Genomic DNA, 27,502 nt, shown 5'->3' with positions numbered 1-27,502 from the left:
AAAATGAGTAACATGAACGCAAGCCATCTACAACACATAAGAGAAACAAAAACCCAACAATAGTAACCACAGCCTACTGGTATACCCACAGATCCTAACAAGCGACCTGACCACAGATGTAAAAACGTGTATAAATAAACTTGACAAGAAAATAACCATATTGTACACGGCTAACTGTGAAAAATAAATATTATATAATAGTATAAGAATATGCGGCCACAGGGCATTTAGATACTTCAGATCTAATTCAAGTTCGGAATTAACAAATGAAAAAATATTAATTTCAACACAAACTTAAAATAAAACAAATAAGTGCGTGCATTACTAGTCTCTATAGTCGCGACACTGTTATTCCCGGCGTGACTTCTCCTCTTTGCTTACGTCTTAGGAAGTGAAAGCCCTATAAAGTCTAGGTAGGTAGTATCGTCGCCATTTTTGTTGTTTTTCGTTGCCGAGCTACCAGACGAGGGATCTATTTGCCACACCGTTAAACATTATCATGTCGCAGATCCGATGATATTAAATCAAGCGCACTGTAATTCAGCAAATAATTGAACGGAAAATAACGTCCTCGTGTGCTTTCTGCGAACGCCAACGAAAGAACGAAAATGGCGGGCGATTATATTAAGCATTTATCCAGCCTTAGGACATGCATAATTTCTTCATCAGCGAATCACAAGACGCACGCGTTTAAATGTAGCCGACCTGCGACGTGATTGGCTGCCGGAAATTAGAGCGACGGGACTATACAAATTACATTCAATAACTGTAAACATTTAAATTGTTTCAAATAAAAAATGTGTTTTTTCTTTCTGGTAAAATACATTCTTTTCTTTCCCAATGAAGTGCTCGCTACCAAATTCCTCTATTGAAACACTCACTTCCAAGCGCCTAGCTTTGTTTTGTTTTCATACGTTTACTGAACAGCAGAGTTGGGCAACACGATTCTTTTTCAGAAGTCGATTCCAACGATTCAATCATACATTACGAATCGATTCTAACGATTCGTTCACGATTCTTCTCAGTCTGCGATTGCAACTATTCTTTTGAATCGTCAACGAGTTCACGATTCTTCCTACTCTGCGATTCCAACGATTCGTCAACGAACGACTTAGAGGACACTTTCCTTTGCAAACCACGCGTAGAACAAAAACGTTCTACATCTCTCTCATAGATGGCATAAGAGGCGAGACATTGGATTGTCTCTTTCTCATTGGCTGGAACCATTCAGCATGACCTCCATTAGTCTACAAAATTACCCAAGATAATGTTTCTAAATTATAATTTATCAACTGAACCTTATTATGAAGTACATTTGTTGCATTACATCTCTATTTAACTATGCAAATTTCAGGTTCGTGTTCATTATTTTTCACACTTAACAAATGCAGTACTTTGATTTCATTCTCGCTCGGGAGCATTCGGCACGGTTCGGAAATGTCTGCTGACAGGTTACACCAAACAAGTAAATAGAATCGTGGGTTACGATACCATGTCGATTCATTACTATTCTTTTGAACGACGATTCGTTACGATTCTTTTGAACGACGATTCGTTAATTCCACGAATCGATTCTTACGATTCTTTATTAGTAGTCGTTCGAATGAACGATTCGTTCACGAATCGACCCATCTCTACTGAACAGCAGACCTGAATTAAATAGGGTTGGATGCCGTCAAGCTGTACTCCATACGTACCTACACTGTTGCAGATTGCTTGGAGACTAGGTAACCAAACGCAGAACTCTTGTGATGAGCAATACTGGAAACAGGCAGCAGTGGGGAAAGTGCAAGTGTAGGCCTTGCACGACCTAGTGGTGAGTCAATTTGTACTGTGCACGCTATCAGTTCGGGAAAGGGGGCGTGGTTTCCAGTAGCTTTGAGTACAGTGCTATGCTATGTTGTACACAGTATGTGACTGCACAAACCATATATAATAATAAGTACTAGATTACAGCTGTCACTGCTTTCGTTATCATTGTCGTGTATGAGAATTCTTAGTACGGTTTTCCACAGTGACATCATTTTCGTAATAACGTTCTTCGATTTGTGAAATACACCGAAATTATTTTCCCATTCTTTCTTGCCGATTTTTCTCAATCTCGATAGGCAATGCTGTCCGATGTCACTCAAGCCGGTGGACCTATTTTCTACTCAGGTTATAACATTTTTCCATTAATTCATTGGGTTCAGACCTCGAAGTATTGTGGAAGACTGAGAACGGTGTGGCTGCAGGGTTGCCAAGCGTCCGGTTTTTGTAGGACATGTCCTTCTTTTTAAGTTTTGTCCTTATATCCTCCAGGGATTTAAAGCTACAACAAAATACCCGGCATTTTTAAAACCTGTGAGTAGTGAAAATTTAATTCTGCATAACAAGTGCTATTTCTTGTCCTTCACGGAAAAAGTATTTTTATAATAATAATAATAATAATAATAATAATAATAATAATAATAATAATAATATTCAAAGATAAACCACACATCTTGGGGCAATTATACAGTGTTCATAGATTTGATAAGAAACGTAAAAAATTATATATTACAGTTATATGAACACTAATAAATATAATGTAATTATTAAAAAATTAGTAAAAGTAAGACATGTTTCGGAGATGCTTCTCCATCCTCAGTGACTTTACCACGATTGCAAAAGGAACACAAATGTAATTAATCTCATGTATAATTATATTTCAAAAAATTACATTTGTTTTCCTTTCAAAAAATATAATTATACATGAGATTAATTACATTTGTTTTCCTTTTGCAGTCGTGGTAAAGTCACTGAGGATGGAGAAGCATCTCCGAAACATGTCTTACTTTTACTAATTTTTTAATAATTATATTATATTTATTATATTTATTAGTGTTCATATAACTGTAATATATAATTTTTTACGTTTCTTAATAATAATAATAATAATAATAATAATAATAATAATAATAATAATAATAATAATAATGGTTTATTTTAACTGGCAGAGTTAAGGCCATTCGGCCTTCTCTTCCACTCAACCAGTATGATAGAAAATTACTACAATGCTATGAATATAACATAATTAATACAATGCAATTCAAAGCAATACAATACTACAATACAAGACAATATAATACATAATTAATATAATACAATGACAATTCTTTTCATCTTCACAACACCAATGTAATAATAATAATAATAATAATAATAATAATAATAATAATAATAATAATAATAATAATAATAATAATAATAATAATAATATGTATTTGGGTGGAGATATCAACTCCAAAACAAAATATATTTTTCATTTTCATTGGTAATTTTGTCCCTAAACTAAATTTATCACATGTAATGCTCATAGGCAGGAGAGCATGTATGGGCGAATCCAGAAATGCATGTAGAGTGTTAGTTGGGAGGCCGGAGGGAAAAATACCTTTGGGGAGGCCGAGACGTAGATGGGAAGATAATATTAAAATGAATTTGACGGAGGTGGGATATGATCGTAGAGACTGGATTAATCTTGCTCAGGATATGGACCAATGGAGGGCTTATGTGAGGGCGGCAATGAACCTCCGGGTTCCTTAAAAGCCAGTAAATAAGTAAGTAAGTAATGCTCATAGGCCTAACCAGGACAATATTTAGTATCACTGTTTACATTTAAAACTAATATATTATACAGTATTATTAGAGGGAGAGTAGGCCTACACACAAAAGTAACACTTTACTTACTTACTTACTTACAAATGGCTTTTAAGGAACCCGAAGGTTCATTGCCGCCCTCACATAAGCCCGCCATCGGTCCCTATCCTGTGCAAGATTAATCCAGTCTCTATCATCATATCCCACCTCCCTTAAATCCATTTTAATATTATCCTCCCATCTACGTCTCGGCCTCCCCAAAGGTCTTTTTCCCTCCGGTCTCCCAACTAACACTCTATATGCATTTCTGGATTCGCCCATACCTGCTACATGCCCTGCCCATCTCAAACGTCTGGATTTAATGTTCTTAATTATGTCAGGTGAAGAATACAATGCATGCAGTTCTGTGTTGTGTAACTTTCTCCATTCTCCTGTAACTTCATCCCGCTTAGCCCCAAATATTTTCCTAAGCACCTTATTCTCAAACACCCTTAACCTATGTTCCTCTCTCAGAGTGAGAGTCCAAGTTTCACAACCATACAGAACAACCGGTAATATAACTGTTTTATAAATTCTAACTTTCAGATTTTTTGACAGCAGACTGGATGATAAAAGCTTCTCAACCGAATAATAACAGGCATTTCCCATATTTATTCTGCGTTTAATTTCCTCCCGAGTATCATTTATATTTGTTACTGTTGCTCCACGATATTTGAATTTTTCCACCCCTTCGAAGGATAAATCTCCAATTTTTACATTTCCATTTCGTACAATATTCTGGTCACGAGACATAATCATATACTTTGTCTTTTCGGGATCTATTTCCAAACCGATTGCTTTACTTGCTTCCTGTAAAATTCCCGTGTTTTCCCTAATCGTTTGTGGATTTTCTCCTAACATATTCACGTCATCCGCATAGACAAGAAGTTGATGTAACCCGTTCAATTCCAACAAAAGTAACACTTTAAGTTTACAAAACAGTGTCGTCACATGAGAATACAGTGGAATTACTCATTGTAGTCCTTGTGAATAAAATTTCCTCCTTTTTCATAATTTTGTCCTCCAAAGATATTTTCACAACTGGTAACCCTGTATAGGTGTGCACTACTCCTATATTTTCATCTATTAAATAAATATTTCTTGCTAGTTTAACTGCTTTCAATACTTACTTACAAATGGCTTTAAGGAATCCGGAGGTTCATTGCCTCCCTCACATCTAAAACTTTTTATTTATGGATTCAATTTACACTAAAATATATTTCAGTGGAAAAGTTGGAAAATTCTTTCATTCTCTAAACGAGTGCATTAGTTACAATACTTTTTTGTAACTTCCTTAAACTTGAATTTTCCAAATTTTTTATCTATACAGTATGTACAGTAGAACCCCGATTATCCGTCACCCTATTAACCGATTGTCGGATTATCCGAATGTTATAGGTTTTTTTTTTTTTGCAGAAAAAAATGAAGTACTGTACGTTATGTTTCTAGGTAGTTTTTCTACAAGCCTGTACTCTTACACAGTATGCAATAGGAAAGCTTCGCTGTCGCGACAGAAATAATAATAATTATTATTATTATTATTATTATTATTATTATTATTATTATTATTATTATTATTATTATTACTATTCTTATTTTTTATCATTATTATTATTACTATTATTATTATTATTATCAATAATTGTCTTATTTTTTTATACTTTGTATGTCTCATTTATTTTGACCTGCTGTTCTCATTTTCTTATGTTTTTTCTTTCTTTCTGTATGTTATATATTATGTCTGATTTCTACTTACTTGTTGTTTACATTTTATTATTATTATCTTATTCAGTTTTGTGTGTAAAATTGTAGTGTACTTTGTAAATTTGTAGTGTTTTTTTTTTTTTTTGTAACGCAGTTTTACTCCTGGTTGAGTGTTAGAGAAGGCCGTATGGCCTTAACTCTGCCAGGTTAAATAAATCATTATTATTATTATTATTATTATTATTATTATTATCAATAATTGTCTTATTTTTATACTTTGTATGTCTCATTTATTTTGACCTGCTGTTCTCATTTTCTTATGTTTTTTTCTTTCTTTCTCTATGTTATATATTATGTCTGATTTCTACTTACTTGTTGTTTACATTTTATTATTATTATTATCTTATTCACTTTTGTGTGCAAAATTGTAGTGTATGTTGTAAATTTGTAGTGTTTTTTTTTTTTTTTTGTAACGCAGTTTTACTCCTGGTTGAGTGTTAGAGAAGGCCGTATGGCCTTAACTCTGCCAGGTTAAATAAATTATTATTATTATTATTATTATTATTATTATTATTATTATTATTATTATTATTAAATAACTACAGTAACTGCTTTCAAAGAAATTACCCCAAGAACTTCCACAAACCCGTGTTACCATTTTGTCCTTATCGTTACTATTCGAGTGGCCATATTGTATAACTTCTAATCAAAATGTCTTCCACAGTTGCCAAAAGAAAACGTGTTGTGTAAATTATAGAGGAAATTACAAATAACTGAGAGAGTTGGGAGAGGAGAAACTGTGATTAACGCTGCTTCAGAGAAGTAAGAGATTGGCATTACAACTGTACGCGATTTAATAAAAAAAAAAACGAGAATAAAGTGCATAAAGTATGTAGATTTGCAATATCAGACCTCTACTATTCTTATCTTTCCGCGGTTGACAATCGAACTTCTATTGAACTCCACGTTAAGCATAAGACCACGAAGGAAATTACGAAATTGTAGGCCAAAATATAACGCACCTGATTTATGAAAATCTTTTATGGTACAGACTATCCGTTTTTTCGATTAATCGTTCAGTCCATCCCTTCATTACCACGGATAATAGAGGTTCTACTGTATATCTAACTTCTTTTAACTTTTCACTGGACGGAATTTCAGTGCAGTTTATTTTAATTGGAGAAAGATTTTGTGTGACAATAGGGGTCTAGTGTTTAATAAACAACTATTGTCTAACCTTGTTCCATATGAAAGAATTTCTACCACTTAGTCTAAAAAAGAATCTTATTCAGACGCTTGTAATGCCCCATTTTGATTATTACGATTCCTTGCTAACTAATGTAAGTTCACTCTTAGCTGAGAGACTACAACGTGTTCATAATGTGTGCATACGATTCATCTGCAATACTCGTAAATTTGACCATATAACACCTTCCCTCCAGTTACTTTCATGGGTGCGTCTGAAGGAACGAAGAACAATACATTCACTGTCTCTTCTGTTTAGAATCATGCATACTTCTACTCCGAATTATCTGTTATCGCGCTTTCAATTTCTTACAACTCTTCGAAACCGACATCAAGCACTTCTTTCTATCCCCCATCATAGAACGTCTTTATACTCATCTTCCTATACTGTAGAAATATTTCGCCTCTGGAATTCGTTACCTAATGACTTCAGGGACTGCCGGACTTTATCACAATTCAAAATCAAATTGGACAATTTTGTCTTAGTTAATGTTTTTAGGTATTTCTAGAAGTGTTGATTTGTGTTTTTTTTCTTTTTTACTCTAGATTAAAATTGCAAGTTTCTTGTTTATGTTAGTTAATTAGTTAGGATACAATTAATTACGATACTTAATCACTCATTTAAAGTTTGTGTGACTGCAATCTGTGTATATTTTTGTGTGGCTTTACTTTGTTTATAGTGCTTTTTCTCTCTCTCTCTTTATTTCTTGTGTAGCTTTACTTTCTTTATGCTCGACCATGCCGAAATGTAGTAATTATACACCTGGTAGCAGTCCTTTAATGCATGTCATTAAAGTACACCTACTCATTAAAGTACAGGTGTTTTCAGCCAATGACAAATCATCTTACAAGTGTTCAGCCAAGAACAAGTCAGCTTTGTACCGTTATAAAACCGCAAGTATCGATTAGTCTCGAATATGCAATCGAAAGGGAATTAGCGAAAAGTCACGGAGGCTGGAAATCCATTACTGTCGCAGAAGGTTATGTTTTGTTACTATAATAATTAGCGTTAATTGTAAATAATATTCAAATAAATTCAATTTGTCATCTCGTTTTTCAATGTCGAATTCAATAATCAAGGTTATACCAAGTTTAACGGGATTACACAAGGTCAATGACATTATTGTTCCTCGGAAAAAATCAATACTTTCGCGTCTGCGCACATCTCACAATTCACGACCTAGAACAAGGTCACTTCCGATCTTGTCAGATACAAATAAAATGTATACATCTGAATACTGTAATTTCAAGTTAGAAATATGTTCGAGCATAAAAAGTCGTATGAAACTCGCCTATAATGGTAATTAAGAAGCTCGTATGAAAATTATGAAACTCGCTTGCGCTCGTTTCATAAACATCCATACCCGCTTCTTAATTACTATCATTATATGCTCGTTGCATAATGTACTAATATAGTGTATTTTTTCTGTTTATTTCTATTATTATATTTGTATTCCTGGTGTTGTGGAAGAGAAGGTCTGATGGATTTAACTACACCAGAATAAATAAATAAATAAATAAATAAATAAATTGTCTGTGATTTTTCTGGATTTAGTTTAAGCAGTCATTTCAATGTCCATGTCCAAATTGAGTCCTGGTCGTCGTTAACAGAGGAACAAGACGCGGCGTCCTAAATTATGGATGACGAGGTTCATCTCCGCTCAGCTTCTCTTCCCACAGACGTCGAAGTCACTGGTAGATGTAATGCGAACAAGTCACAGATAACAAATGATTAAATTGAATACAAAATGCTCGCTACGCGATACTGCAATTCCTGTTTCTCCCCATTCCTTCCGCTAGACTTGATTTACAGCGTTCATGGATTTGAGCGTAATGTGAACTTATAACAGTGGGGAAGAATCTCTTATGAATTATATCGCAATTATTGCCGACTCCCACACGACGTGTGAGCCAAGACGCTCAGGAATTTCACGGTCTTGTAGCTGCGCAGCATTAATATCACAGCGATGATGACGCCTTCAGAAATAACTTTTAAGGAATCTGTCTCATTTGAGGATTTTGAAACGAAGACAAATTCAATTCCAAGAGAGTCGACAGTCACGGTCTAGTACAGTGATGTCAAAGCAAGCGCATTTTTCTGACCTTGACGTCGTGCGCGGGCAGCAAGCGCTAAGTATGGAAAGAGGAAGGGTTGTGTATATGAATAAGCTGCCTGTTGGATTAAGAAAACAGTGGTGCACAAACTTCAAATGGAACGTGAAATTTTATGTCGTTATTTTTATATGGCTTCTTTCTGTTTGACATTATCTATATTGTCTGTAAAACAAAAGTACTAATATCAATTTCTTAATATTGCAGTTGTGTTTTAAATGTTAATAACATAATAAAGAGTTAAGAAGGAATATTCACATAAATTCCATAATAGTACAACTATACTGTACTACATGGATGAAACACATCATTCATAAAGAAAGTGATATCCCAAAAAAAGAGATTGAGTATGACATGATAAGTTGGAATTGATATTGATGGTATCTTTAGCCTTATAAATTAATCAATTAACTAATCAAAACAATATTACAGTACAAAGCAAAGTTACCTAGGTGCTGTATCTGTTTTAAGTGTAATATTACATAACAAAACTCTTATCGCATTATGCTTTTAAGGTGATATTGGTGAGCAACTTCCTATCATCAGAATATTAAATTATTTTCTCGAAATGTGCTGAAGCTATAGAGCTGACATTTTTACAACACATGGGCACACATCTTTTGCTTATGATGTAACAGTAGTTGCTTTGTTAATTCATTTCCTTACAGACAATTTCCATGCGAATATTTTCAAAAATTTCAATACACTATCTCCAGTAATACGTATTTACGGTATATTAGATTTACGAAAACATTTTGTAAGGCTACTAAATAAATAGGCATATATCTGAAAAATGTACTTTTCTATAAAAAAACTGAGAAAATATTTCTTTTGAACAAAGCAATCAAACTTGTGAAAAATTAACATTAACATTAAAACTTACATTCTTCTCAGACAAATCTAAAAATTACCATGGATACAGTTTTAATAAGTTCTCTTCCCTTTATCTACTGAATCAGTGCTGGCCATCCCTGAATAAAGCTCGACCAAGCGGCATATACTACCTCTTTCGTCTGTCTCTTTCCTTTCCGCTGTAAAGCGCTCAGGCTCTCCTGAGCTCTAAAGCGCGCGCTTGCTCCTAGGGGCATCAGTTGACATGAGTGGTCTAGTAATACAGAAAGCGATCTATCCCATTTCCAAGTTCTGTATTTATGAATTCATTTCATGTTTCTCTGTTATTTCAACTCTCTTCCCCTTGTTCTCCTTCTGTCCTCTTGATTTTCTTTTGTTTTCTTTCGCTTAAGTTAACAAAAGTTCTTCCAGAAAGGACATCATTTTGATGTTAGCGAGCGACCCATGAGAAGAAGACGGTGAAAATTAATCTGCATGATCGCAGAGCAGTTGTTCCCACAACCCTCCAACATGTCGAAAAGGAAGTCATGTAGTCATCCTTGGTGAACCAATAGCACTAGACCCGCGCGCTAGACCCATCCGTCCGCGGCAATCAAGCCGATAGCACGCTGCCCAGTTGTCGCAGAAGCATCTCAATTGATTCATTCAGAATGTACGGGCTATTCCATAACGAATCGATCAGTAAAAAACCTCGCATTTTTTTTATACTCTAATATTTTCCCTATTTATACAAGGTGCTGAGGAGAGTGCATTTTCAAAAATATACTATCGAAAGTCAAACGGTTTTCGTACTATTGAGCGACAAATTTAGCGTATTTTAGAAAAACAAGCCTCTTTCAGCGCTCAGAACTCTGGAACCATTTACTGCAGAACATTGAACGGGAGCTTATTTTGAAGCTGACATTTAGTAGGTTATGTTAAGAAGTAATCCTTATTTATGCTTTTTGCTTATTTGTAAAATTGGAAAAAATATATATATATTCAGAAAAAACCTTGCATTATTAAGAGGGATTCGGCATTGTTTGCTTAGTAGTATGGCAATAAGTTTCGAGGGTATTAAATAGATTGTCACACGCCTGGACTTGAACGACGCAGTACGGCATGCACAGGCCGAGAGCTGAAGATAAGCGAGGGTTGGGCGTCATTTTACTCCTGTGTTTATGAAAACATGCGATAAAGCTAGTCCAGCTATACGCTACTAGACGAAACATAACGTGTTTGTCTCCTGGCCTTGCTTGTCTCAGCTACCTCCCGCCTCACAGTCAGCTGGTTAGTTCACGCGCGTACTATTTATTTTCATTATTTGATATTTTCAATATTTTCTTATCAACATACCATAAGTAAAAAATATGTGTTTATTTGTACTTTCAATGCGGAATCTAACTATATATTTTTAAAATATTTTTTTCTAAGCAAAGGCGTCTTAATGAGGAAAAATCTAAATTTCTCCATTTCCATAAAAAGTAAGAAAATCTGTTTTTATGTCAATATAAACTTTAATTTCTCAGCATCAAAATAAACCATGATTTTGATCATTGGGTAAAAGGGTTTCGGAGCTACACCAGTTTAAAGTTGCTAATTTTATGAAAATACGATAATTTTAAATATTTTTAATTTAAACACTATGAAGTTCTGATGCCTCAAACTTTGCACAAAGCACTGTATCACAGTTCTCTACGTACAAAAAAAGTTTCATTGTATTTAGAAATTGTAAGGTCAATTTTCTCTATATTTCGGTCGATTTGAGATGGAATAGCTCATACAGCGTATTCTTATTTACTGCAATAAAGAACCGTCAACCAGTGACTAGCTTTCTATAGCCTATATAAATTAAATTAAATTATGGTTTATTTAACGACGCTAGCAACTGCAGAGGTTATATCAGCGTCGCCGGTGTGCAGGAATTTTATCCCGCAGGAGTTCTTTTACATGCTAGTAAATCTACTGACATGAGCCTGTCGCATTTAAACGCACTTAAATGCCATCGATTTCAGCAGGGATCGAACCCGCAACCTCGAGCATAGAAGGCCAGCGCTACACCAACAACAACTCTACCGAGGGCGACAATAGCCTATATAGCCTGTATACAGAACTTTATTTGATTTATGTACCATATTTATTTTGTATTTTTTAGAAGTCAGTAATCAATGACGTAGTTTTGTTAGCAACACACGTGTATTTAATTTATGTATTTATTTTGTAATGTTTTGAAGTCAATGAACTGATGACTAGTTTGTATATAATGTGGGGCAGAAATATCTTCCCATTTTCAACTGCACTTAAATAGAAAATATTAAAGTCAAATATCAAACTTACTTACTTACAAATGGCTTTTCGGGAACCCGCAGGTTCATTGCCGCCCTCACATAAGCCCGCCCTTGGTCCCTATCCTGTACAAGATTAATCCACTCTCTATCCTAATATCCCACCTCCCTCAAATCCATTTTAATATTATCCTCCCATCTATGTCTCGGTCTTCCCAAAGGTCTTTTTCCCTCCGGTCTCCCAACTAACACTCGTTTCACAAGAAAGTTCTGAAAAATAAGCAAAATAATGTAAAATTTTACGAAATAAAACTGTGTTTGACTGTCCTACAAGGTTCTTCGCCTGACTGTACCTGAAGGGAAGCGAGCATTGCCTCAGAAACTGGTTGTGAATGTGTTGTTTATGTTTCTTTGAAGATTGAAAATATTTGGTGTGCAGTTAAGAGTAGCGAGTAGGGTAATTTTATTTATTTTATTTATTTATTTATTATTTTGCTAATAATTGTAACATAAAATATAATATATACAGAAAAACTTTAGCTCGCCCCTGAAAGAGTAGAACTCGTGCTCAGGGGCGGATTCCTGAATTGAAATTAATAATTATACAAAACAATTTGTCTTATGTCTGCTATGCAATTATAGTATATAAATTTAAATTTACAATTTTTCGATTTTTATAAAATCCATACATAACTTTTTAAATTAAATACTAGAAATATTAGAATTTACAAGATTAGGATATGAAATCCTAGCTACTATAATAATAATAATAATAATAATAATAATAATAATAATAATAATAATAGTAAATAATAATTTATTATTATTATTTGATATTATTAATAATAATAAAAATGAAGACCTAACCTAACCTAAAGTCTTGTCTGCCCACTTGAGGTATGTGGATATAAAGGAAAAAATTGAGCCGGTGTCGGGTTACAGTTCCCGGATAGCTTAGTCGGTAGAGCACTGGCGCGCTCAGCTAAAGGTTCCGTTCGATACCCGATCCCGGAACAATTTTTCCCTTGAAATTATTCAAGTCAACTTCACAGGAAGCTACACTTGAAATCCAGATCTGCAAAAATGAATACCGGTACGTCCGAAATACCATTGTAAGAGAAATTGAGGATATAACGAATGCTGTTTTTGGATAGAAGGAGAATAAGGCTGTGTGAAATACCTACAAACAGTGTATGTGAAGTCAGATAATCTCGAAGAAAAAAAGGGGGGAAAGACGATGCCAAAAAAATTAATGGAGAATATCAGAGTAAGTCGGATGTGGAAGATATCAAATTAAAATATACCAGTTTTTTTATTGTTATATAATCTGAAGTACCGAAGTATGTTGCATTAAATGACGGAGAAAAGAATTGTGCCAGTCTCTTCTTGTATTCATTACATCATTTGTCCTTCATCGCAGTTTGTACGATGAAGGAAAGAATCAAGTCACTGACCTGCTATGTTATAATGGACAGTGGGACAGAGTTGGAAATCCTCCATACTGCGTACGACTATTATGTATGCTGTCCAGATGCAGACAGCATCCATAGCCACATTCCGACAAGTGCGTCGTAGTGCACAAGAAGACATTACCCAGTCGCACGTACGGTATGTTCGAACACTATTGAAGTTAATAAAATAATATGCAGACGGACTACAAATATCCGAGACTGGCATCGAATGTAGTAAATCGAAAGCATTTGTGAAGGCTTCCATGTATGTGCCAGCAGATGTTCAAGTATACCTGCGTTTCACTACCAGAAAACATCTCGTTACTAATGTCGGTTATTAAATTGGATTACGAAGCTGTTTTAATTCCTGAGTATATTGTTTAAAAGTAAATTACATATTTATATTATGTAAATCAAAATTTAAGATTCCGTCAGTTGAATAAAAAGGAGGATGTTGTATATACCATGTAGGCTATATTAGTTTTCAAAGCTTACTATTTTAATGTTTATATTTTCAGACAACTTATTATAAAATTTAGGCTCTATATGAGCTAATCCATCTCAAATCGACCGAAATATAGAGAAAATTGACCTTACAATTTTTAAATACAATGGAACTTTTTTTGTACGTAGAGAACTGTGATACAGTGCTTTGTGCAAAGTTTGAGGCATCAGAACTTCATAGTGTTTAAATTAAAAATATTTACATTTATCGTATTTTCATAAAATTAGCAACTTTAAACTGTTGTGGCTCCAAAACCTTTTCACCCAATGGCCAAAATCATGGTTTATTTTGATGCAGAGAAATTAAACTTTATATTGACATATAAACAGATTTTCTTACTTTTTATGGACATGGAGAAATTTAGATTTTTTCCTCATTAAGACGCCTTTGGCTAGGAAAAAATATTTTTAAAATATATAGTTAGATTCCGCATTGAAAGTACAAATAAACACATATTTTTACTGATGGTATGTTGATAAGAAAGTATTGAAAATATCAAATAAAGAAAATAAATAGTACGCGCGTGAACTAACCAGCTGACTGTGAGGCGAGAGCCAGCCGAGACAAGCACGGCCAGGAGACAAACACGTGATGTGTCATCTAGCAGTCATGGATGTGCTAGCTTTATCACAGGTTTTCATAAACACAGGAGTAAAATGACGGCCAACGCTCGCTTATCTTCATCTCTCGGTCAGTGCGAACGGTACTGCGTCGTTCAAGTCTAGTCGTGTGAAAACAATTTATTTAATACCCTCGAAACTTATTGCCGTACCACTAAGACAACAATGCCGAATCCCTTTTAATAATGCACAGTTTTTTCTCAATATTTTATTTACATTTTTACAAATGGCCAAAAACCCTAAAACTAAGTAAAATCAGATTATCTGTCTCTCTGTGTACAATAAAAATGAGGATTACTTCTTATCATAACCTACCAAATGTCAGCTTCAAAATGAGCTCCCGTTCAATGTTCTGCAGTAAACGGTTCCAGAGTTCTGAGCGCTGAAAGAGGCTTGTTTTTATAAAATACGCTAAATTTGTCGCTCAATAATACGAAAACCGTTTGACTTTCGATAGTATATTTTTGAAAATGCACTCCCCTCAGCACCTTGTATAAATAGGGAAAAAATTAGAGTATAAAAAAATGAAAGATTTTTTACTGATCGATTTCATATGGAATAGCCCGTATACAGGTAATTATTATGGATCTTTTTTAGTTTAAAATAAGGCGTATCGACACTTTATGTCATCCTGGTATTATATAAATGCTGTATGTTAGGCCTACATTTAAATCAAAATTTGCTGGGAAATTATTTACTAATAAGAGTAAAACCTCTAATATGTATAAAGATTTTAGTCAAAATATCTAAGCTGTCAAACAAAGATCTACATTGAGTTGTATGATGACACATTTTGATTATCCTAAATATTTTAATTTTCAATAGAAGTATTTCATTAACCTTGTGATTACTCCACAATAATTTATCCTAAACATACATACAAAACATAAGGTAGCTGCATCACAGAAGATCTTCCCAATACGTACAAAACGCAACATAGAACAAGCTTCATCATCTCACATCTTATCTTTAGGGCTAACCCCTGATTACATCTATTCAGACCCAAAGAAGGTTGCACACCTGCTGGAACAACATAATCTCATGGACTTGATCTAAGGGCCTCGGGATAAGGAAAAAGAATAATAATTTATAACCGATTCAAGAAAAGCGTGTTATGTTTTATTTAACGACGCTCGCAACTGCAGAGGTTATATCAGCGTCGCCGGATGTGCCGGAATTTTGTCCCGCAGGAGTTCTTTTACATGCCAGTAAATCTACTGACATGAGCCTGTCGCATTTAAGCACACTTAAATGCCATCGACCTGGCCCGGAATCGAACCCGCAACCTTGGGCATAGAAGGCCAGCGCTATACCAACTCGCCAAACAGGTCGACTCAAGAAAAGCAAAATATATACTTTTCATATAAGAAGTAGTTCGATCTCTTAAATTTCGAATTAAATCAATTTTTAACAGGAATGCTCCATAAATAATGGTTTTCCTTCACCCAAACTTAATTTTAGTTTGCTATAAATCTGTCTGCCGTATCTTCCTCTGTAAGCACATGATTGCGCATGATTCTCTTTACTCCGTCTATCCATATTTCTTTTGTTCTGGATGCCAATTTAAAATGTTCTTTGGTATTCTCTCTTTCAACATTCCCATAGCACGTACACACCATCTCAGTCTTGTCATTTCCATCGCCTCCAAAACTTTTGGATAATCTATTCTTCCAATAATCTAATCTGATACCCAAATTAGTTGACTATCAATGAGAAAAAAAACAAAAATTAAATATCGCTTTGACAAAAGAAAAGTACATTACGAGATAAATGTTTCAAAGTAAATAAAAGAGAGGCAGTGTCATCTCTATTTAAAAGCATACCACTGACTCCAAACCATTCAAGCGCTTTTTTCATCATTGTTCGTTCGCTTGTTTCAAAACGTTAAGTCACCGCTAAAAAAGTAACAAAAGTAATATCGTCTGCTTGATAGATCATTATCAACAATAAGAAATCATATGGAGCCTAAAACAGATCCATGAGGAACTCCGCTATTTATATTATACACTGAAGAAAATTCACCATTGATATAAACTATTTGTTTGCGATGTATCAAATAAGATTTCGAAAGTTGTAATTCCTTACCTCTGATACCGTAAAAACAAAGCTTATCAGTTAAAATATCATGATTAATGGAATCTAGGGCTTTACTCAAGCTACAAAAGCTTGCTAAAGCATAGCTTTCATTTTCAAAAGTGTGTTGTATTATATCTATTAATCTCTTTACCGCATCTACTGTAAATTTACCTTCAGTAAATCTACAGTATATTGATCTTCATAAAATAAATTGACACGTTTGAAAGGGATATTTGATTAAATACAGTATATTCAAAAAATTCACTTATTACTGGTATTAGATATTATACGTCGATAGTGACATCCATCATAGTGTTCATAGTGGTCTTTCAGTGCAAACCCAGCATTCTCCAATCTTTCCTATTCCCCGCCTTCCTCTTAGTCTCCGCATATGATTCATATATCTTAATGTTGAATAATTTCGAGGGAAAAATTGTTCTGGGGCCGGGTATCGAACCCGGGACCTTTGGTTTCACGTACCAACGCTCTACCAACTGAGCTACCCGGGAACTCTGCCAGACACCGATCCAATTTTTCCCTCTATATCCACAGACCTCAAAGTGGGCTGACAACCGTCAAGCAACCAACATTGAGTGCACACTAACTCTGTGTGACTTAAATTGTGGTTTTCTGTTAACGAACAGTGACGTATATTATGCAAATCAAGTTTTCAAGTATAACTCCCTGCAAAGTTGATTTGAATAATTTCGAGGGAAAAATTGTTCCGGGGCCGAGTATCGAACCCGGGACCTTTGGTTTAACGTACCAACGCTCTACCAACTGAGCTACCCGGGAACTCTACCAGACAATCAACTTTACAGGGAGTTATACCTGAAAGCTTGATTTGCATAATACACGTCACTGTTCGTTAACAGAAAACCACAATTTAAGTCACACAGAGTTAGTGTGCACTCAATGTTGGTTGCTTGACTGTTGTCAGCCCACTTTGAGGTCTGTGGATATAGAGGAAAAAATTGGATCGGTGTCTGGTACAGTTCCCGGGTAGCTCAGTTGGTAGAGCGTTGATACGTTAACCAAAGGTCCCGGGTTCGATACCCGGCCCCGGAACAATTTTTCCCTCGAAATTATTCAAATCAACTTTACAGGGAGTTATACCTGAAAGCTTGATTTTCGTATCGTAATGTTACCCATCAACTGATATCTTTTTCTCCCCCGAACTTTTCTTCCGTTCACCATTCCTTCCAGTGCGATAGTTACATACATTAGGCCTATAGATGTTCGGTCTTACTAATAAAAACTCTATATACAGACGTTTAACTGTCTTATACTTATACAATGAGTAGCTCGTTTATACGTCGTGTGTAAATTCCTTACTAATAATCACTACATACGTCGTGTATAACAGTATAGCTGTTACACAGCTACGTCATAGTTTCGTCATTACTTCGTTACGAAAGGTAATAGAATATCTGAGGTTCTCTATTGCATCCGGTAGAGCGCTCTACTGTTGCATGTTAAGTATCGATAGTACAACTGGCTCTAATCGATTACCAAACTACATTTTGGTCAGAGAGTACAATCTACAGCAATATTATTGTAATAATTCTATGATCTTTGGTTTGTTCTTCTTTGGTTACAAGGCATCCATCATCATAAAATGACAGTCGATACGAACAGCTGTTAGAGGGGCGGCCATTTTTTCTCTATATACAACGCTTAAACAAGGGGTTTCGTGTATATAACTACTGCAAAGCAATTCCCATTGTATAGTTACAGCCTGTTTATACGTCCATAGCTTATTCACGGTTTATTAGTAACGTTTTCTGTCTCAACTCTGCATAAGTCTCGTATAAAAACTATACACGGTTTATTAGCAAGACTGGTTATGTTTTTAAACACAGAAGTGACTTTCTCAACCTTCAGATTATTGGTAAAAATTCCTTCTCGCATACGAAGGTTTATACAATATGTAATTGTTATATTCAGAAAGTTATTCAACATGTCAAAGTTAGAAACTATGTTTAGTATTCAGATTAACATTACTACGAAGTTTATTAGGAAACGTTTGAACATGTAAAACATGTGAAAAGCTTGTGAATGTAAAGAAAAAGCAACACTGCAGGCAAGTACAAATAATTTAGGCAGCCTATCACTTCACTCGTTTAGTTACTGCAGATATACAGCCTCATTGCTTATAATAAGAAAATAGTTTTGAATAAGAGCGTTGATTTTTTATTACAAGCTTAGGGAAGAGTTGGGTAGTATCGGACATCGGGTAATATCGGACAGTGTGTTTCTTTCATCTACCTTATTTGCTCGCGTAATTTGCGCACTTTTTAATTAACTTTGGCCAATGAAAAACTGGGGTGCGTAAAATATGCGGATTTTTCAAATAAGAGGTCCTGTTCTGAGTTTATCTCAATTAGTATATGTATAGGTAGGGCTAATTTTCTATACCGGTAACTTGTCTCTACCAAGGACAAGCATTGTTAAAGTAGCGGGACTTTGGGGTTTCTTTCTGAAGCAGGTACTTCAGTTGCTGGTGAAATGACCTACGATGGACTGTAGGGAAGGAAAATCCCTACTACACTGAAAAAAAAATATGTACGTAATCCCTACTACACTGAAAAAAATATGTATGTAAAATGTGTGTGCAAAATACACGGAGCAAAAATAAAGTTCAAAATAATCCCTTAAAAATTAGGGTGCGCAAATACGCGGGGGCGCAAATTACGCGAGCAAATACGGTACTACAGATGGTAGTACCTGAATGACGTGATTACGTAACTGTATGCGACATCACAGAAACGTAACCATGTCATTCAGGTATTATCATCTGGTTGTAGATGAAAGAAACTCACTGTCCGATATTACCCGATGTCCGATACTACCCAACTCTCCCCTATATGTGTCGGAAACGGTGCTTTGAACAATGGATACCAATGAACAAACCACTTTGTGGCAAAATGTCATGAACTTCCAAAGACGTGCACCAGATTTGTATTAACTAGGTGTAATTGGAGCAATTGATGTCAAATGGCTGAGACCCAGGAGGACACGACGAGACATACGTAGTTCATGTGAGTATCAATCATAATAAAGCGCTTTGTCATGAACCTTTTCAAAATTATACGATATAGTTAGTGATGGAAAGAGTTTAGAACCTAAGTCACTGTGGAGAAATGCCAAAGAACATCTGAAAAAAAAATGTTGCTCCAAATATACTTCCTGGAGAAGTCTAGAAAATTGGATACTACCATTTCAAGTCCATCTCACGATGCAGGGAATGAATTTGTCACTTGAATGCTCGCTTGTGTCTATGATCTCTATTGTTACCTGTATCCTCATTCAACTGTGCAATGTGATTTTACGGGAAATATACGCCTAAATGAAAAATTACAATTTTCATTTCGGAATACAACAAATTGTATTTCCCTTTAATTGGACATTACTGTAATTTAAGATTTAAAAACCCTCATCCATGACAATTCACAGCCAATAGAACAGGATGAGTTAGAATTCAATCAGCAAATAAGTCTGTCTCAAAGAATTTAAGTCCTATTTTAAAACTACAGATGGGAGCATAATATTTAAATCTATACTAATAATAAATCTGTAGCCGAAATTTTTCTGGTAATTTTCGATTTTCCAAAAATAATTGGTCCTAACATTTATAATTAACAACCCTGAAACCGAAAATCGCATTTTTGAAATTTTTATTCTATGTCTGTCTGTATGTTTGTTACCTTTTCACGCGATAATGGCTGAACCGATTTATATGAAAATTGGAATATAAATTAAGTTCGTTGTAACTTAGATTTTAGGCTATATGGCATTCAAAATACTTTATTTAAAAGGGGGGTTATAAGGGGGCCTGAATGAAATAAATCGAAATATCTCGCTTATTATTGATTATTATGAAAAATGTTACATAACAAAAGTTTCTTTAAAAATGATATCCGATAAGTTTTATTCTTTACAAAATTTTGATAGGACTGATATTTAATGAGATAAATGAGTTTTAAAATTAAAATAACGCCATCTAAGACGGTGTAATGAATTAAGAACAAATGACTTCGTCTATAAGGGGCCTTGGACAACAACAATCGAAACAGGGGCCTTGGCCATCAACAATCGAAAGCTATTAAACATAGCCTACAGAGAATGTTTCTATGTTTGTATGAAGTGATATCAGAAGCTAAATTAACCGATTTGTATAATTAATTATTATTTCACCATTGGAAAGTGTGGTTTCTCTAGATGGACATAATGCTATAATGTTATTACAGTAACGTCTGAGTAAATCGAGGACAGGTAAGATTAAAATACCTTCTTATGCACAGAAAATTTGATAGGCTATTTTGTACATTCGTTTTCTGTATTTCTTAAAAGAATATTTATGTACACTCATTTTAATCTCAGAGAATTAACGAACAACGAGAGTGTATTGATTTAGTATGCAGTAATAGTACGTTAGCTTAGCAATCCATTATTTTATAATTCAAATTTTAACTATGCTCAATTGAATCGTGTTAAAATACTTAAAATATATATGCAATAAATGCAATGCAAAAGAAAATTTGGTAATGAGCGAAGCAGATTATCTTGCGCTGTTGTAAAAGTTGTTCCCTGGATCAAACGTCCTATTTTAATTATGTAATTACTTTATATTTATTTCTAACAGGTGCAGCGGAGCGCACGGGTACGGCTAGTATAAAATATTCCTTGACCGCACAATTCAGTGCAGGGAACACTACCTCTAACAATAGATCTGCTTGGCGATGATTGTGCAAGTGGCGTAGGTGGCATTCATGAATCCGATACCGAAATATGTACCGTCCTACCTCAGTCCTGATCGAGTCATGTCACATTCTCGGACGGGTAGTAGAACTCTGACATTGGTTCACATGAAAATCATAATTGCATAACTTTGATAAGCAGGATCGGGATAAGTGCATATTATCTGGTCTTTTTTAATGCATATCATAGTTTTTTAATTGGGTTATTTTACGACGCTGTATCAACATCTCAGGTTATTTAGCGTCTGAATGAAATGAAGGTGATAATGTCGGTGAAATGAGTCCGGGGTCCAGCACCGAAAGTTACCCAGCATTTGCTCGTATTGGGTTGAGGGAAAACCCCGGAAAAACCTCAACCATTTGCTCCGACCAAGATTCGAAACCGGGCCACCTGGTTTTGCGGTCAGACGCGCTAATCGTTAATCCACAGGTGTGGACTATATGATCGTATTATAGATTGTAAATTGAAGTAAATGAAATACAATTAGTGTTTAAAATCGATTTCGCCATTCGAATTTTTCACTAGGATATATGAGAGCACAGATTCCATCATAATGATACTGTATAGCACCACTACCTTCCGCATTATAGATACGGATATAAAATGAAACGTGCCGCCACTGTCCCCCTAAACACATGATCACTAGAGTGCATGGAAGAACGGCATACACATGACAAACCAGTATCAGAGTTACGACATCGCCCCCGATCCAAGCTGAATTTTCCGGACCTGTACTGGAGAATCAATTCCAAAATGTATAGTTAATTTCTTGAAGGGATTAAGACTGGAATAAGAATTATTTTTAGATCTCACTTTAATTTCATTGAAAGAGTCTTTACAAATTGTTCGAAACCATTTACGTATAAAGTGAACCGTAAGTAATGTCATGAATTTCAGGGGTTATTCTTTGAGATATTTCAAACAAAAAAGTTTAACACAACTTTGCTCGTGTTTGCTTCCTTTTCGAGATAATAAAAGTTTTATATGAGAAACCTATTGATTTAATTCTCGTTTATGCTCAGTCAATTTATGACAAATGAGTGAAAGAATTATAGTTTTGTCCTTCAGGTGTGCAGAAACTTGATGTGAACAAATGTAACATTGAAAAATTCCTCTTCACAACAAAAAATTACATTTGTTCTGATCAAATTTCTGCATATTTAAAGGACAAAAGTAAGATTCTTTCAATTATTTATTATCATAATACACTGCTCTCTTAAATTGAATAAACATATTGGCAATTAAATCAATGGCTTTCCCAAAACATGTTACGAAATGTTTCATATAGAAATTTTTTATATCGAAAAAGAAGGAAAAAACCGAACTAAATTGTATTAAACTTTCATATTTGAAATATCTCAAAGATGTCATTTCATTCATAATGTTCTACTCAAAGGCAGGTCCTTCATTGCAAACTCAGCATTCTCCTATTTTCTGCCTTTCTCTTAGTGTCCGCGTATGATCCATAGGTATAGTCCACATCTGTGGAGTAACGGCTAGCGCGTCTGCCGCGAAACCAGGTAGCCCGGGTTCGATTCCCGGTCGGGGCAAGTTGCCCGGTTGAGGTTTTTTCCGGGGTTTTCCCTCAACCCAATATGAGTAAATGCTGGGTAACTTTCGGTGCTGGACTCCGGACTCATTTCACCTGCATTATCATCTACATTATCATCTTCATATCATTTTCAGACGCTAAATAACCTAAGATGTTGATAAAGCGTCGTAAAATAACCTAATAAAAATAAAAAATCCATAGGTATATCTTAATTTTTCTTGGGAAAGGTAAATGCGGTAGCTTCCCACTGCTTTCGGCACACCGCTCTCTCTTTCGCATCTAAAAAGATCTCAGGAGCCCCAGCGTGTAGGTGAGGAGAGTGGATTTGACTAATTAGACCTTCCGGATTTTACGGAAATTCACCGCAAGGATTTTAATATCAGTTCTATCAATTCTACCAATTAGCCCTTCCCCAATCTCAAAGAATAACCCCCTAAAATTAATGACATTACTACTGACCACTCTGTATAGAGTTCTTTTTAAATGTCATTCTCACACAATTCTCTGAACTTTTGGTACACGCTATAATAATGGTTTTAACTTGATTATTTAACGAAGCTCTATCAATTAATGCGGCTATTTATCATCGATGGGATTGGCAATAGTGAGAATCCCGAAAAGACAAAGTATATGATTATGTCTCGTGACCAGAATATTGTACGAAATGGAAATATAAAAATTGGAGATTTATCCTTCGAAGAGGTGGAAAAATTCAAATATCTTGGAGCAACAATAACAAACATAAATGACACTCGGGAGGAAATTAAACGCAGAATAAATATGGGAAATGCCTGTTATTATTCGGTTGAGAAGCTTTTCTCATCTAGTCTGCTGTCAAAAAATCTGAAAGTTAGAATTTATAAAACAGTTATATTACCAGTTGTTCTGTATGGAAGTGAAACTTGGACTCTCACTTTGAGGGAGGAACAGAGATTAAGGGTGTTTGAGAATAAGGTGCTAAGGAAAATATTTGGGGCTAAGCGGGATGAAGTTACAGGAGAATGGAGAAAGTTACACAACACAGAACTGCACGCATTGTATTCTTCACCTGACATAATTAGGAACATTAAATCCAGACGTTTGAGATGGGCAGGGCATGTAGCACGTATGGGCGAATCCAGAAATGCATATAGAGTGTTAGTTGGGAGACCGAAGGGAAAAAGACCTTTAGGGAGGCCGAGACGTAGATGGGAGGATAATATTAAAATGGATTTGAGGGAGGTGGGGTATGATGATAGAGACTGGATTAATCTTGCACAGGATAGGGACCGCTGGCGGGCTTATGTGAGGGCGGCAATGAACCTTCGGGTTCCTTAAAAGCCATTTGTAAGTAAGTAAGTGATATTAGTTCTATATTTTTCTACTTTAGGCTTTCTTTTCTTTCTTTTATATTTATTTGGGTTCGTGGATAGAAAACCTCGGAAAAAAAACCAACCGTTGTTGTCACTTTATGATTTTATTAATTCACTATTTTTATTTTTTATCTTCTTTTCTCTGTTCTTTTTTTTTCTCTCTATTTTGCATGGTAGCTTAAAATTCAGAATATATTTAAAATAAAAATAGACTGAGCAAACAAGTAAGAAAGAGCAAGGCGGTAAGAATAAGGAATGAAATGCAGCGTGAAGGAAGAAGATGAGCTGTAATTGTCGTAGCAATGCTGGACGGAAGCTCGCACAAGGGCGGACGAGCACAATCACGTCACGCTGCAGTTACGTAGCATCAAATCGCTGTAGTGTAGTGGGCGACGGATGTGCCTGCCGGATCACATAACTTGATTTGCCCCCTGCAGAGCTCCTCTGTAGCAGTTTTCTCAGTCAAAGGGTCCATTACCACCTTCCTTGTCTTTTAATGCGCTGTGCGATGGTTAGGCGTCGCGGCGCAGAAGAAGAAATCTCTCCCGCTGCTCGCCAAACTCGAAGAATGAAAACAATTTTCCTTAAGGAACTGACTATCACAGCGAGTTAAATCTAAAGCTACTTCACCACAAGTTACCAACATAACACTCACTGGTCGCCCGCCACTGTGTATTATGCGATTACCACGTCCAGTTAGTGACTCATTATGTTCATTTTTGCATGACAGTGTGCTTTTTTTTTTTTGCTGGGTTATTTTACGACGCTGTATCAACATCTAGGTTATTTAGCGTCTGAATGATATGAAGGTGATAATGCCAGTGAAATGAGTCCGGGGTCCAGCACCGAAAGTTATCCAGCATTTGCTCCTATTGGGTTGAGGAAAAACCCCGGAAAAAACCTCAACCAGGTAACTTGACCCGACCGGGATTCGAACCCGGGCCACCTGGTTTCGCAGCCAGACGCGCTGACCGTTACTCCACAGGTGTGGACGACAGTGTGCTTCCTCATCGTTACAGCAAATGGCTGCCATGACTGAAAGTTGACTTTACTGAATTCAGAGTTGCTAACTTAGATAAGTATGTTGAAATACTACAAATAACTGCTCTAGAGTTGTAATGAAAACCACTGCCTTCTATACAGGGTGTTTCCGAGGTGGTGTTACAAACTTTCAGGGATGATGGCAAAGAGCACATGTATCAATTTGAGATAAGGAAATGGTCCGGAAATGACTGAATCTAAAGTTATAATCAAAAACAGTTGTGTAGAAATGAATTTATTTTATTTTATTGGGTTATTTTACGACGCTGTATCAACATCTCAGGTTATTTAGCGTCTGAATGAAATGAAGGTGATAATGCCGGTGAAATGAGTCCGGGGTCCAGCACCGAAAGTTACCCAGCATTTGCTCGTATTGGCTTGAGGGAAAACCCCGGAAAAAACCCCAACCAGGTAACTTGCCCCGACCGGGATTCGAACCCGGGCCACCTGGTTTCGCAGCCAGACGCGCTGACCGTTACTCCACAGGCGTGGACTTTGTATACAATTAGGTTGAAAGGAATACAATATGTAATTACATAAAAATCAGGTCCCTTGTTATTAGACGTGTTTCATTTACGAAAGTTTACATCCCCATACAGTTCCTCTCTGCTTCAGTTGCTTACAGAAAGTAGCAAATTTCATAGCGGTGCAATACGACGGCTTGTAATGAAATACTTTAGCCCACTCTCTACTGTGCCGGCCAATCAGCCTTTTCTACGAAATTAGTTTTCATAATTGGAATGTCCCACGAGTTCCTGTTTGTCTCTCGAGAGGTTCATGGCACGTAAAAAGTGTCCAACGACACGCACACCCCACAGCGAGCGAAGTGTCCCCTGCTGGCTCTGTTTGAACCCATTAGTGCTGATGAACTCGCCTCATCGCACCGAGCGAGGCCGTCACGAGAGTAACTGCCTGTACTTCGCAGCTACCAGTTCAAGTGCAATTAAACACTGGCTGCTAGTGCAATATAATCATTGCACATTCTGCTTTATAATAACATAAACAAGTATGAAACATAACAATATAATATATATTCATTCATTCATTCATTCAATCATTCATTCATTCGTCCACACCTGTGGAGTAACGGTTAGCGCGTCTGGCCGCGAAACCAGGTGGCCCGGGTTCGATTCCTGTTCGGGGCAAGTTACCTGGTTGAGGTTTTTTCCGGGGTTTTCCCTCAACCCAAAACGAGCAAATGCTGGGTAACTATCGGTGCTGGACCCCGGACTCATTTCACAGACATTATCACCTTCATATCATTCAGACGCTAAATAACCTAGATGTTGATACAGCGTCGTAAAATAACCCAATAAAATAAAAAACTGAATATAAATAACAAATCTTTGCGAATCTTGTAATTACCATTAATATATTAAAATTTTATATTTACCCCACATTACATATTATGGCTTGATATTACATAAATCTACATATTTAGGGGGTTTATTCATTTTTACTTCTCTAAAAGGAAGAAAAAAAACTTCTGTTAGGGAAGTTTACAATTTGAAATACACAGATTTAAAATGCTATTTTACCTATCCAAGAAAAGATATATTTCGGCACGAAACATAACGTCGTTAGTTCCGGGCAAACAACAATTTGTAAATGCCTATAGTTTGAGGTTTTAGTAGGTACTTTGTATCTTACAGGGAGCAGCTAAAATGCATGTGTCCCACATCTCCTTTTATTTTCCTCTAATCCCGTAAAGCGAAACAGTGCTTGCCTATAGTGGAAAATTTTGGTTCGTCATTGAAGTCTCCATCTTAAATGACTAAAAAATATCACCTTAAGAGTTAAAAAAATGACCAAAAAAGCCCTCAAAATGAAAAAAAAATTGCCTAAAAGATTAAAACAGCAAAAATAACGTAAAAACTCTCCATTTCTGTAAGCAGAAGCTCGCATCCATGATTTATGTATTTAAGGACGTTGCAAAAGATGTAAAGAAAAAAAGATGACGTCATCAAGATCCGCGCCCTGATAGTAAACATCGGCATTCAAGGACTCGATACTTTCCATTTCTGTTCCATATATTTTGGACAGACAGTACACATTCATATCGTTGATTATAGTGGCACAAATACAATGCCTAAGAGAACATAAAATACACGAAGAAATGAGCTAACACAAAGTTCCTATGGTAGGGATACACAGGGATATCATTTTATTTTTACTTCAATTATTATTGTACCTGAGTTTTTGAATGTCCTTCACTCCCACCCCTTCTACTAATGAAGTTCAACCGTCCTGCACACAGAATCAAGGCCGCATACAGTAAACAGTACTGAGTTAGTGAGTATAGTACGTTCT

At 35.7% G+C, this 27,502-nt stretch overlaps 1 protein-coding gene and 1 non-coding gene across 5 annotated transcripts in view; both read right to left on the bottom strand.

The window, feature by feature from the left end:
• The window catches only part of sigmar (Tumor necrosis factor alpha-induced protein 8-like protein sigmar), a 266,488-nt gene that overhangs the window by 175,306 nt on the left and 63,680 nt on the right, over positions 1 to 27,502 (bottom strand). The window contains exon 1 of one of the 4 annotated variants that reach the window (XM_069838695.1): positions 1,698 to 1,813. The exons of 2 other annotated variants lie outside the window; for them this stretch is intronic. The gene's annotated coding sequence lies outside the window, so the exon portion shown is untranslated. Of the gene's footprint in view, positions 1 to 1,697; positions 1,814 to 27,502 lie in introns of those variants that run through there. One more of the 4 variants, XM_069838701.1, reaches the window with a different exon arrangement.
• Positions 16,923 to 16,995, bottom strand: TRNAH-GUG (transfer RNA histidin (anticodon GUG)). Its single transcript has one exon. It is a non-coding gene; the product is annotated as a tRNA-His (tRNA).

Source organism: Periplaneta americana, chromosome 1 (genome assembly GCF_040183065.1).
Source record: "Periplaneta americana isolate PAMFEO1 chromosome 1, P.americana_PAMFEO1_priV1, whole genome shotgun sequence".
Lineage (NCBI taxonomy): Eukaryota > Metazoa > Arthropoda > Insecta > Blattodea > Blattidae > Periplaneta > Periplaneta americana.
Note: the sequence above shows the minus strand (reverse complement) of the source record. Positions and strands in the feature narration are given on the sequence as shown.